Source organism: Triticum urartu, chromosome 7A (assembly GCF_056163025.1).
Source record: "Triticum urartu cultivar PI428250 chromosome 7A, HENAU_Tu73, whole genome shotgun sequence".
In the NCBI taxonomy this organism is placed as follows: Eukaryota; Viridiplantae; Streptophyta; class Magnoliopsida; order Poales; family Poaceae; genus Triticum; species Triticum urartu.
Genome location: NC_141879.1, coordinates 691,325,869 through 691,338,265, shown reverse-complemented (window position 1 = coordinate 691,338,265; position 12,397 = coordinate 691,325,869). Strand labels below are relative to the sequence as shown.

General features: G+C 44.2%; 1 pseudogene; it reads right to left on the bottom strand.

Moving 5' to 3' along the window:
* Positions 1-4,112: 4,112 nt before the first annotated feature.
* On the bottom strand, positions 4,113-5,299 carry LOC147961577 (uncharacterized; annotated as a pseudogene).
* Positions 5,300-12,397: the final 7,098 nt, after the last annotated feature.

The following is a 12,397-nucleotide window of genomic DNA, read 5'->3' as shown; positions in this document are numbered from 1 at the left end:
AACAGACGTTTCAACCGTGGTATTATAGGAGCATACCACATCACCTTCGCAGGAACCCTCTTCCTGGGGGACTCGCCGTCAATATCACCAGGGTCATCTCGTCTGATCTTATACCACAATGCACCGCATACCGGGCATGCGTTCAGATCCTTGTATCTTCTCCACCTCCAATCCTAGAGGGCATACGACCTTCTTTGCTGCGTATGTACTGTCGGGCAATTCGTTATCCTTTGGAAGCTTCTTCTTCAATATTTTCAATAGCTTCTCAAATCCTTTGTCAGCCACAGCATTCTCTGCCTTCCACTGCAGCAACTCCAGTACGGTACCGAGCTTTGTGTTGCCATCTTCGCAATTGGGGTATAACCCTTTTTTGTGATCCTCTAACATGCGATCGAACTTCAGCTTCTCCTTTTGACTAATGCATTGCGTCCTTGCATCGACAATGACCCGGCGGAGATCATCATCATCGGGCACATCGTCTGGTTCCTCTTGATCTTCAGCAGCTTCACCCGTTGTAGCATCATTGGGCACATCGTCTGGTTCCACTTGATCTTCACCAGCTCCCCCTGTTGCAGCATCACCGTATTCAGGGGGCACATAGTTGTCATCGTAGTCTTCTTCTTTGTCGTCTTCCATCATAACCCCTATTTCTCCGTGCCTCGTCCAAACATTATAGTGTGGCATGAAACCCTTGTAAAGCAGGTGGGAGTGAAGGATTTTCCGGTTAGAGTAAGACCTCGTATTCCCACATTCAGTGCATGGACAACACATAAAACCATTCTGCTTGTTTGCCTCAGCCGCATCGAGAAACTCATGCACGCCCTTAATGTACTCGCGGGTGTGTCTGTCACCATACATCCATTGCCGGTTTATCTGCGTGCATTATATATAATTAAGTGTCCAAATTAATAGAAGTTCATCATCACATTAAAACCAAAGTGCATACATAGTTCTCATCTAACAACATATAGCTCTCCAGAGCATCTAATTAATTAAACCATACATTGAAACTATGTAAAACATTTCAATGCGAAAACAAATGGGATCATAATCGCAACCAAGGTAACAATTGATCCAACGGCATAATGATACCAAGCCTCGGTATGAATGGCATATTTTCTAATCTTTCTAATCTTCAAGCGCATTGCATCCATCTTGATCTTGTGATCATCGACGACATCCGCAACATGCAACTCCAATATCATCTTCTCCTCCTCAATTTTTTTTACTTTTTCCTTCAACAAATTGTTTTCTTCTTCAACTAAATTTAACCTCTCAACAATAGGGTCGGTTGGCATTTCCGATTCACATACATCCTAGATAAATAAAATCTATGTCACGTTGGTCGGCATAATTTTCATAAACAATAAATGAACCAATAGTTATAAAGATAATATACATACCACATCCGAATCATAGACAGGACGAGGGCGGATACCAAAACCATCGCACTATATAAGATGCAATAATAAATGTAAGAAAATGATACAAGTATCTATCTAAACATACAAGTAAGAATATTTCTCCTTTCAGAAAGAAGATAAGAACAAGAGGCTCACCACGGTGGTGTCGGTGATGAGATCGGCGCGGGTGATCGACGGTGGTGAAGACGGGGAAGGGGCGTGACGGACCGCTAAATCTAGACAAATCTCGAGGAAAATGGAGCTTGAATGTCGAGCTTCGAGAAGAGAAAGCTTAAGTAGTGTGGCTTGGGCATTCCATCGAACACCTCATGTGCATAGGAGGTGAGCTAGAGCACCACAAAGCCCACTCCCCCTCGGCCAGAAAAAACAGAGCACTGTGCTCTGCTCTTGCACAAGGGGGTATATATAGGCACCTCATTGGTCCCGGTTGGTGACAAGAGCTGGGACTAAAGGGGAGCCTTTGGTCTCGGTTCAAGCCACCAACCGGGACCAATGGTGGTGGGCCAGGAGCGAGGCCCATTGGTCCCCGTTCATCCCACCAACCAGGACCAAAAGGTCCAGATGAACCGGGACCAATGGCCCACGTGGCCCGGCCGGCCCCCTGGGCTCGGTTCTAGACTGAACCGGGACTAATGGGCTGACCCGGCCTGGACCAAAGCCCTGTTTTCTACTAGTGTATATGGCGCAATCCTCGTCCAGGGCACACACTTTATAAATGGAAAGTTTAAATCACTTGTTTCCCAAATAGAAAAAAAGAAGATGTCGACCGTTCCCCACCAGAGCGATTGCCAACCTGGCTGAAACCCACCTCTCGCCTGTGCAATGCCTTTCTGAATCCCACGCACAAAAGAAAAAAAATGGCATAACAGTTTTAAAAATGCATCACTTACGAACCAAGTGCCAAATCAAATTTCGACTTCATCGTCAAGTTTCTAGTACAAAGATGATTTCCCATAATGGCTTGATAAGTTAAGTATTGTTTGGACTAAAAGCTCAAGCAAGCGTTTATTACATAGTTGAATGCATCTCATTAAAATGGTCATTAAACTTGTCTTTTTCAATTTTCATAGGGGCAGCGGTTATTTTTTCAACACGTGTTATGGTAATGAAGTTTAAGCTAAAACATGTTTTTTCCACCACAAATAGACACAACCGCCTCATCCTCTCCAAGAAAAACGCTTAGGGTTTCTCCCCCTCTCGCCGGCACCGCCGTTGGTTAGCCTCGTCTCCAGTAGCCATAGGGCCATGGAGCGCGTGGACCCAGGCCCTTGACGGCGGGAGGGATCTTGCTTCATTTTTAGGTGTTTTTGTGAGTTCGTTTATGGTTTGTGTCCTGCTCAGGAAGAAGAGGCGGTGGCGAGTCCCTGATGATGGAATAAGGTTCTCCCCGCCTAGCCCCCATTCTAATCATGCTCTAGCGTTGTCGAAGGGTGTGTGGAGGTGTGTCGTGTCTCCGGCGGATCTCGCTGGATTTGGTCGGTACTGGTCTTCAGTGGATCTACTTGGATCATGTCTTTGTTCGTTTTCGACCGTGTGTCTATTGGTTGGATCCTTTCAATTTATACTTCTCTTCATCAGTGACGGTTGTTGTTCTGGTGCGCTGGTCCTGTGGGGTCTTAGCTTGATGACTTTTCAACTGTCTACTACAACCAACTCCGGTGAGGAAGGGGCGATGGTGACAGCGTGCCTCCGGCTCGCTTCAATGCTTGTACTCGTCACTAGGTGGTCTACGGACATGGTTGTAACATTTTTCATTCCTATGTTCTTTATACGGCCATAGCATAATTAATAGATAGAAAGTTTTCTCGCAAAATGATATTGCTTTCGTGCAGTTTTCAGGGAACATATAGTTTCTCAAAAATAAAATTAGTATGATGAAATATATGTTTTATTAGAAACTTGCTTTTTTACCACACTAATTTTGATGTCATCACGTTATTGGTTTTGTGACATAAACATGTATGTCCTTTTATGTCTACTATCTACAAGTACATGATGTTCAATCACAAAAAAATAGACAATCTTTGACGTCCTATTTTATCCTGATGATAGCCACCAACAAAGGAAGATATCATAATAGAATACAAACTAATTATCACTATGTCCAAGTTAATGTTTCTACCAGTATTAACACAAAAGTCAAAGCCTCCCTCTGTATATTGGCTTTGTCCTAAATTTTGACGAATATTGTAAAATAATAATACATGCATTATCAATAAAACAAGTATATATGATGTGAAAATATATTCAGTGGTTGAAATGATATTTATTTCACATTGTAGATGTTCATTGTATTTTTAAAAGTTGGTCAAATGTTACCTAATTTGACTTAGGACAAATCTATGCAGAGTAAATTAAAAAGGAGGGAATAAAAACCAGCAACAAGATATAGGAGTGCTTCGGTGCACACCCCCGCCCCCCTCGCCGACTATAAATATCATGATTCTCATAGCTAGTAGGGGTTACGGAAGCACTCCTCAAGAAGATAAAATTGAAAAGTTTCCAGCACTGATGGATTCACCTCATGTGTTGATTTGGATTGAGAAACCAGATCATAAATACGCACACACACATGGTAAACGCCATAAAATAAGATAAAATATCAGCAATGGACACCAGAAACTAGACCACAATACTACAAACTGACAAGAGGCAAACCTTGCAAGGTCTTTTTTTTCCGCTCACATCTTTAATTCATCACATGGAATTTAGGCGGCCAAACCATCATAATTGGAGTGACATAAGCCAAACCTTTATCCCCTGGCTTCACCTCATAAACTTTCTTTGCCGCCTTGCTCTTAATATCAAATAGGTAGAGGACATCTTCCATCCCCAAGAAAACAAACTCAGAATTGGTCCCAACCGCATACACCGTAAAGAATGAATCATTCACATCCTTGGATTTGCAAGTTGGTATCATAGAATTAGCACATATCTCATGCAAACAAACGGTGCCCTCAAGGAACCAGTTGGAGACGCCATTGTCATCCATCCTGTGAAGCCAGATCCGAAGTTGATATCCCTTTACATGGATCAGATGAAGACCAGCATCATGTGTAAGCGACAGATCAACGTTCCGAAGGAGATCCATCTCTTCGGGGAGGTTCACCAGTGACAAAGATGAGGTCACAAGATCTAGCAGGAATAACTTATTATCAATCATGCCCACACAGTCCACCGTATTATAGATTTTCCTGTCACCAATCAAACTAGGGAATAGCAGGTCGATGTCAGGGATTTCAGTTACAACCGAAGAGTAGATGGCCCAGACATCGTCTTTCAACAGAAACACATCCACGCTTGTCTGCTTCCCGTTGGAGCCCAATGCCAAAAGGAAGAAGGACACGTCATCACCGCCACTGTTGGAGATGATCCCATCAATGTCATAGTAACCGTCATGGATGCTGGTTTCGTGAACTAGTGGGAGAATGGGCATATTCCCCGCGGGGTCCAGGGGGCAGCGCACAATCCAGTTGGGCTCGGGAGAGCCTACCTCGAGGTGGGAGGTGAGCACCAGGAATCCATTGCAGCAACACATGTATTGACAGTGCAAGCCCAAAGTGTTCAAATCAAAGCTAGCACGGCGGATGACGGTGTCGAGCTGAGGGGGCTGAGGCATTGGCACGAACCGTGGGATTTTTGAACCCATTGACGACGAACCGTGGGATGTAGAAGCCGAGGAGGTGGGGCGGGTGGAGATCGTGGAAGTGACGGAGGAAGACGGGGGCAGAGGCGAGGCGAAGCCAGCGCTTACAGACGAGGGCGGCGCGGACGAGGCTAGTGGGGAAGGCGACGCGGAGCAGGATTTCAGAGAGGAGATCGTCGTCATCGAGCACGGCTGAGATGGCCGGCACCGGCACCCCCTCTCCTTCCATCTCCGATCTGGCTGGGTGTGTACTGGCCGGCGCCAGTATGGGATTTGGGATTTGGTCAGGGATTTGCAATTGGTGCAGGGCTGTTTTTTTCTCTATAGGAACGGTTCAGGGCTGGTTTTTGGTCCGTGTATAGCCCGCTGAGAACAGTGAGAAGGGGCTTTCTTGTCTCTCTTCTCGTTCAGGACTGGTTTCTAATTTGTGAAATGTCAAATTTTCACACCTGTATAGATTACTTAATTTTGGTGTCTTTCTTCTTCGTATTAGAGGGTGGCAGAGGAGGAGACACAATAATTGATGTGTTTGGTATTCGTGCTCGTGAGGGTTTCAGAGCTCGGGCACGAAGAAGAGGAGAAGGGACTTTGACGGCGACGCTGCTAATCTCGCCCCTGGTTTCTAGAAGCAAGTTCAGTTTGCTGATACAGTCGTTACGGCCATGACATGAAAAATTATTATACACTATATTGTACAAGGTGCAGAACAATGCATAGATCAAACGGGAGCACACGAGATCTTCATCCATGAATACATAAGTAATCCTCTTTACAGTAATATAAACCCAGGTGTACATTTAACCTAACTACGAATAAATATCGGTGGCATCACCAAACAATCAAATTTTCCCACATCACTACCATAAACACCATCTAATGCAGCTCTAGCTAAAAAATACACGATAGTTTGACAGGTTGAAACGGACCGTTTTAAACTGCTGTAAGTATAGACGAAAGCAAGCATGGAAACGCAAGAGCTGCATAACACAACATGGTATAACAGTTTACAGCCATGTGTCAAACTGGTAGTGTTGGACATTTGTGGGTCTGGCACTGCGGCAGAGACAGGCCTGCATAATCAACTAGCTCAATCGGTAACGACACTTGATACCATTGCTCCAGCTACCTGATAAAAGTTTATGGAAAATTAGCTTAGCATTGCATATAGCTTCAGGACGAAAATATATATATATATATATATATTTGAAACATCAAAAAACTTTCAGTAATATTTCTGCAGAATCTGGCAGTGGAAGTATTTCTGAGAAGCATATAAGAAAAATTCCAAACTGTTTGGTCACTATTCATATCTCCAGTGTTTCAAGTCTTCTAAAAATTTATTTTTTTCCCTCCAAGCATAAATAAACAAAAAAGAGGATGTGATATGCACAGTTGAAAACATGTATCTCATTTCTAGACTATATATATATAGGTACACAGGTGTCCGGATAGAAAACAATGTTTGGCTGTCCTGAGAGATACTCCATAATACTAATTTAACAACCCTTTTTGCGTTTCAGTTAGGAAACTAGCGGACGAAAGAATCAAGAATCTAAAGATTGAGTAATGGGGTGGCAGCCAAGCTTCTATATCTAGGTCATAGAACGTACATAGACAGAATTTTCTTAAAACGTAAATTTGCAACATGACAGCTATCAAAATATATTTTGTATATAATATGGAATTAATACTTATCCTAATACCTAGGTTATGCTTGCTGCCACTAAATGGCAAGTGCATACAACCACTAAGGGATTGTCATTTTGTATTGATTTACAAAACAATCAGAAACATCATAAAATGAGATAAAATATTAGCATAATGGAGACTGGAAGACCACAATACTGGACTGATAAACAAGAGGCAAACCATGCGGGGACGTCATTTTTTTGGATCAATCACACCCTCCCATCATAATAGGGAATTTAGGAGGCTAAACCATCATGAAGGGTCTGCCTCTATATATGTATCTATCCTCTTGTGTCACCTCGTAAACCTTCTTTTCCGCTTTGCGTTTAATACTCCCTCTGTACAGAAATACAAGAGCGTTTAGATCACTACTTTAGTGATCTAAATGCTCTTATATTTCTTTACGGAGGGAGTATCAAACAGGTAGAGGACATCATTCTTCTCCAAGAAAAGAAACCCAGAGTGAATCCGACCTGCATTTACCATAAGAGCAGAATCACCCACAGCCTCGAACATGCTAGTTGGTATCATATGATTAGCACATATCTCACGCAAACAAATGGTATCTATAAGTAACCAGTTGGGGAGGACATTGTTATCAATCGTGTAGAGCCAGATGCATGCGAAGCTGGGATCCTCACATGAATCAAATGTACCCCAGAATCACTTGCAAGCGACATGCCGCTGGTCTGAAACTCCTCCCCTGGGAGGTCAACTAGCGACAACCCTGACAACGCAAGATCTAGCAAGACTAACTTATAATAATGCCACTCACACAGGTTAGATTACAGATCCTTTCATCCACAATCAAACTACGCAATAGCAGTCCAATTCGACAGAATCCAATTACAGAGGAAGAGTAGATGGCCCAGACCAGAGATAGTCTTGTAACATAGACATCCAAAACGGATTGCTGCTCGTTATGCCCTATTGCCAAATAGAAACTGGACAGGCCATGGCCGCTGCTCAGGGGGCGGAGGCAACAGCACAAACCGCGGGGCGCTGACGGCAGTCTCGCAATAGAACACTAGCCGGCTTGGTGAATGAAGGTCGCTGAAGCGGCGGAGGAAGGCGGGCGCGGAGGCGAGGCGGAGCCACCGCTTGCAGACCAGCGCGGTGCGGACAAGGCTGGTGGGGAAGGCGACCCGTAGGAGGATCTCCCCGAGGAGATCGTCGTTGTCGAGCACGTGGGATATGGCCGGCGCCGGCGCAGCCTCTCCTTCCATCTCCGCTCTAGCTTGATGCGTACTGGGAGATTGGCAATTGGGTCTCCGATTTGGGTTTAGGGTTTTACGTTTACTTGGTTCAGGTTTTTTTTCTTTTATTTGAGGAACGGCTCAGGGCTGGTTTTTGACCCTTAAATAATCCGTTTAATTTTCTTCCTCGTCCAGGATTGATTTTCTAATACGTGAAAAGTGAAATTTTCACACCAAAATTATCTCCTTTTTTTATATCGTATCTTTCTTCTACGCATTAGAGGGCGTGGCAGAGGCCAAGACACACTGGGGTTTCGGAGCTCGGGCACGAAGAAGGGATCATGGAGGGATGACCTGATTAAACGGTAAAAGATTGGTTGAGATTTGCTGATAAAGTTAGGCAGATGGTTCATGTACCAGTTGTTACGGCCGTCACACAATAATATTGTGTTTTGCTCAAACGTTACACTATAATTAATGTAAGTAGAGGGTGCAGAACAATGCATGGATCAAACTGCAGCACACCAGATATATTCATCCATACGTAAGTACTTCAGATACCCATCACTTTACAGAAACAAAACCATGTCATACATAGCTACCCCATCATTGCAGAGAACACACCTCGAGGGCAAAAACATTAGCATCCGAGTGTACACTTTACTAGAGACCAAACACAAGGAACATTACTCTGAATAAACATCAGCAACATCGAATCTGGAACACCAAACAGTCAAATTTGCACACATTACATAAACACAGAAACCATCGAATCTGGAATGTCAAATATCAATCTGGAACTGATAATTTCGACCAGCACACTAGGGCCCGCTTGGATTGATTGTAAAATTAGTGTGCTCCCTGGTATTTAACTGAAGTAGTTTGAGCCAAACTGCAATAAACATGTCACCTGAAAACCTCACGCTAGAACTTGGGAGCGCTGGTCACATACCCACATCTAGTACACATATACAAGAGTTGCACTGGTCTAGCAGAAGCATCATCAGTACATACAAAATCAGGCATGTAATGTCTAACAGCTGCATAAGTCAACATGGTAAGTTGGTAGCACCTTACAACAATGTGCAAAACTGGTAGTATGGGACGCTGTGGATCTGCTGGTACAACAATTATCTGCTGCCTCCAGCCCTCCACTGGTTATGGCGTTTGATACCATTGATTTCAGTTACATGATAAAATACAGGTGAAATTGAAGCAATTATCTTGGTTCAGCAAACAACTTTCAGTGATATTTCTGCAGAACTTGGGAGTGCCAGAATTTTAAAAAGCATACAAGATAAGTATGCAGTTGTGTTCACTAGTGCAGAACCGGGCAATAGCACCGGTTCGTAAGGCCCTTTAGTGCCGGTTCTATAACCGGCACTAAAGTGTGGTCACTAAAGCCCCCCCCCCTTTAGTACCGGTTCAGCACGAACCGGTGCTAAAGGGCAACCACGTGGCACGAGCAAGCTCCGGGGGCCGGGAGCCCTTTAGTAACGGTTGGTAACACCAACCGGTACTAAAATGTTTGGGGGGTTTTTGGTTTTATGATTTTTTTTATTTAATTTTGTGTTTTCCATTTTAATTCTTTTTCGTTTGCTGGTATTTTACGATACTACACATTGTACACGTTATGCATATATATATATATATATATATATATATATATATATATATAGAATTTCTAGTAGAACCAATCATATATATATCATCATTTTCTCACAAACCACCATATTAATTCACACATACACACATGTATAGCTATATACAATTTCTCCTACATATGCATGTTGCCTTCGGAGCCAGTGGCATTAGCCTAATTGGTGCCTTCGGAGCACGATGACAATTGGAAGTGGTTCATGACCTGGTCGATGGGGGCGGTAGCGGGTAATAGTATTCTCCCGCCATTTCCTCTGGAAGTGCTTCTACGCGCTCCGTTTCTAGGAGTTTGTCCCGCACCTCTTTGAACTGTTAAGAAGGAGATCAATATGCATGTGTATTAGTTGTGTGACTAGATATCGATAATGGTGTAAAAATTGTGAATACTGTTCTGACAAGCGTACCCATTCCTGTCTTTGAGATCTGCTCCTTTCGGACGCCATCATGCGAATGTTCTCGCAAACGCAGAATGCACACAGATCAGTCCGCTGCACCTGCTTCAGGGCCTTTATTACGAGAATGGAATTTAATTTGATCAGATAATAATTAATCAAGCATGATAATTAAAGAGATGGCTGCTAGCTAGCTAGCTAGTACTACTTAATTACTTACCTTGGGTCGAAACCATTTCAGCTGTCGTTTCCATTCGCCTTCCGTGACGCTGATGAACCTTGCCCAAACCCTGCCCGCCGACAAAGAAAATGAATAAAGGGGTTATTAAATAGTTCATATCATGAAATGATGAACTAAATAGGCCGAGATATATAGTTAATAATGATTGAAATTACCTGTTGACTATCCCAAACAAGATGTTATAGTCACTATTTGCTTTGAGTAGTGAGTCCAGTATTTGAACTGTTCTGGCATCAACTTTAATGATACACAAGATCCAGTGAAATCTGCATGCACACACGTTTGCATGTCTTAATTAAGCGGGCATATGTAAGCAAAAACATGTAGCTAGCTAGTAGACAAAAACAGAGAATTTATAGTACAAGAAAGTGTGACTCACTGGAAGTTGTAAGGAAGTAGTATATCTTCATTGTATTTGAGGCACTTCAAGAACTCTAGCATGCTGTCCTCTACCTGCTTTTCATAATGCTTGTTTAATTTCCATGTGTATTTATTAACGGTGTTTGGGTCAATGAACCCAATGCCATAGCGTCCACCTTTTCTCATTTCATACACCTTCATTCTGCATAATACCACAGAAAAGAATATAGTGAGGATAATTACAGGTAATGATTGATCAAAAGGATCACTACAGCTAGCTTGAGACTTAAATTACAGAAAGAAATCACTTACAGACAATAGCAACTGACGATAGATTTGTCGAGTGCGTCTTGATTGTATAACTGAAATAGTTCAGAATACTCAACGGTCATAGGTTTCTCATGGTAGTAATGATCCTTCTTGACTTGCACCATGAGGGACTCTCGATCGGATCTCTTGGTAATGTCCATGTACCATTGATGCAATTCATACATTCTCGTTGGGAGCTTCTTGACCTCTTCTGGCTTGACCAAAGGTTGGCCCCGGGCATATTTCCGTTTTATTTCCTCCTCTGTAAGCACAGGCATGTCCTCGATCTCAAGGAGTTGTCCAACAGTGATGTTGAGAGTTTCAGCCTGCATTATATGCTCCTGGGTTATTACCACATCGCCCAGCTCGGGAACGTAAACTGTTTGCCCATAATAATATTGGGCGCGCGTACTGTCACGTGTTGTTCGCGGCACAACAAGCGGGGGGGTCGATTGCGCCGCCTGTTCTCCCAGCTGGGCAACGGTTTTCCCGCATTTTTTGACAGCTGCTTGTTGTTTGCTCGAGCTCGAGCTCGCCTTCTTCTGTAGACGTTGTCGATGTAACTTCTTGATGTGGCGCTCATAGTCTGTGTCAACAGGCTTAGGAGCTAGTGGTTGAGCCATACGAATGAAGTGGTCAACTACTTCCACAGGCACTTTCTCCCTTGGCGGCGGTGGCGGTTTCGGTCCAAAATGGGCGTCGACTTTTGCCCGCACTATGGCATTGGTTTGCTCCTCGGTCCTGTCGTAAGCCCTCTCAGGAAGACGAGTAGTGAGGTTTGGACCATATTTATATCGCTTGCCTCCGCCTGTACTTCCTGTACTATGACCTCGACTCGTACCGCTACGCACCATAGCTGCGGGGTGAATCTTCTGCGATTGCTGAGGCGGCGGAGACGGCTGACGGGGCTGAGTTGGACGAGGAGGAGTGGCCTGAAGCTGTGCCGGACTTGCAGTGGCCTGAGGTTGTGCCGGACATGGAGGAGGAGTGGACGTCTGACGCTGTGTCGGACTTGGAGGAGGAGTGGCCTGACACTTTGCCGGACTTGGAGGAGGAGGAGTGGCCTCACGCGTTGGTGGTCTTGGAGGAGCGGGAGTCTGCTGACTCGGTGGCGGACTTCGACGAGGAGTCGGGTGACGCGGTGTCGGTGGCCTTCGAAAGATGATGCAATCCTTTCTCCACAGGATGATACAATGTTTGGCATCTCCGAGTGTGTGCTCCTCGTCACCTCCAGGAATGTCAAGCTCTAGCCCCGAATATTGGCCCACCACCTCATCAACCATGACACGAGCATAGCCTGCTGGAATCGGGTTGCAATGGAAGGTTGCATCGGGGGAATTTGTATAACCAACGCCGTTCGCCACCTTCAAGGATATGTTCTTAATTTTGAAGTGTAGCTCGCAGTTAGTGTTCTCCGCGATGTCATCCACGGGGTATCTATCCAGCATTGCATCAAACGGGGCGGAACCCACGCTGCTTCT